The sequence below is a fragment of the Heptranchias perlo genome, unplaced genomic scaffold (assembly GCF_035084215.1).
Source record: "Heptranchias perlo isolate sHepPer1 unplaced genomic scaffold, sHepPer1.hap1 HAP1_SCAFFOLD_1073, whole genome shotgun sequence".
Lineage (NCBI taxonomy): Eukaryota > Metazoa > Chordata > Chondrichthyes > Hexanchiformes > Hexanchidae > Heptranchias > Heptranchias perlo.
Window position 1 is genome coordinate 57,501 of NW_027138293.1, and position 2,078 is coordinate 59,578.

The window sequence follows — 2,078 nt, forward strand, 5'->3', positions numbered from 1 at the left end:
GGCCGATTTCCTGCGGGTATGGCTCGTTGCGTGCGGCAGGAGGCGGCGCAGCGTTCGGTACCGAGCACTCGGAGGTGCGGTGCTGCCCGCCGGAGTGACAGCGAAAGGCTGCGCACCGCTTTCCGCCTGCTAACTCGGCGTCCGTGAGACCGACCGACTCCGCTTTAGCACCGGAGCTAGAGTGGGGCAAGGGGCACCGAAGGGTACCGGAACGATGACGTTCGCACACCGGGAAGTCGAGTGCCGGGCCGCCGAAAGCGAGCAGGGTGCCACCGCTCGGGGCCCCGGTTTGTCCGTCCCACCCGGAGGCCCATATCTCCGGAAGACACAGGCCGATTTCCACCGGGTATGGCTCGTTGTGTGCGGCCGGACCAGGCGCAGCGGACGGTACCGAGCACTCGGAGGTCGGGCGCTGCCCGCCGGAGGTACAGCGAAAGGCTGCAAACCACTTTCCGCCGCCTCCCTCCGCGGGCGTGAGACCGACGGTCGTCGGGTTTGTTTCCGCGGCTAGAGCAGGACGAGGGGCAGCGAACGGTACCGGAAGGAACCCGGTCGCACACCGGGAAGTCGACTAGCGGGCCGCCGAAAGCGAGCACGGGGCCCCGGTTTGTCCGTCCCACCCGGAGGCCCATATCTCTGGAAGGCACAGGCCGATTTCCACCGGGTATGGCTCGTTGTGTGCGGCCGGACCAGGCGCAGCGGACGGTACCGAGCACTCGGAGGTCGGGCGCTGCCCGCCGGAGGTACAGCGAAAGGCTGCAAACCACTTTCCGCCACCTCCCTCCGCGGGCGTGAGACCGACGGTCGTCGGGTTTGTTTCCGCGGCTAGAGCAGGACGAGGGGCAGCGAACGGTACCGGAACGAACCCGGTCGCACACCGGGAAGTCGACCAGCGGGCCGCCGAAAGCGTGCTCGGGTCCCCGGTTTGTCTGTCCCACCCGGAGGCTGATATCTGAGGAAGTCCGAGGCCGATTTCCTCCGGCTAACTCGGCGGGCAATGTGTCCCCCCCACCATCTTCGGCTGATTACCGTGGCTGGACCGGATCAAGGAGCAACGGAACCGTGCCAGAACGACGTCGGTCGGACGGCGTGAACTGATAGTGCCGAGGCCGGAAACCGAGCCGGAAATGTGCACCGATTTATTGGTCCCACTCGCAGGCCCATATCTCCGGAAGGCCGAGGCCGATTTCCTCCGGGTATGGTTCGCTGCGTGCAGCCGGAAGGGGAGCAGCGGACGGCACTGAGCAGCCGGAGGTGCGGCGCTGCCCGCCGGAGCTGCAAGCGAAAGGCTGCGCACCGCTTTCCGCTGGTTAACTCGGCAGGCCGTCAGGCCGACCGACTCCGCTTCAGCACGGGAGCTAGAGTCGGGCAAGGGGCACCGAAGGGTACCGGAAGGATCACGTTCGGACACCGGGAAGTCGAGTGCCGGGCCGCCGAAAGCGAGCTCGGGGCCCCGGTTTGTCCGTCCCACCCGGAGGCCCATATCTCGAGAAGGCACAGGCCGATTTCCTCCGGGTTTGGCTCGCTGCGTGCGGCCGGACGAGGTGCAGCGAACGGTACCGAGCACTCGGAGGTGCGGCGCTGCCCGCCGGAGGTACAGCGAAAGGCTGCAAACCGCTTTCCGCCTCCTCTCCCCTCGGGCGTGAGACCGACGGTCGTCTGGTTTGCTTCCGCGGCAAGAGCAGGACGAGGGGCACCGAGCGGTACCAGAACGAACCCGGTCGCACACCGGGATGTCGAGTGCCCGGCCCAAACCCGCTACCCCCCCCCCCACCCGAAAGCGAGCCACGGTTTGTGGATTAAAAGTGAAGCGGCAAAGATTTGTAAAACAGCGTGAAATGATGAACCAGAAGCCCAAAGTAATGGTGGGAATAAAAGTTCCGAAATGTGAAATGGTGAACCAGAAGTTGTGTGAACTGTTTAACCCAAAGTGGCAAAAATGGATTAAAAGGGGTGAAATGATCGACCGCAAAGCAGGGCAAGCATTAAACAAAAGCAGCAGCATTTTTTAAAAAGGGACAAATGGTTTACCAGAATCCCAAAAGAATGCTCAGAGACTTAAGTGCCAAAGGGGCAAA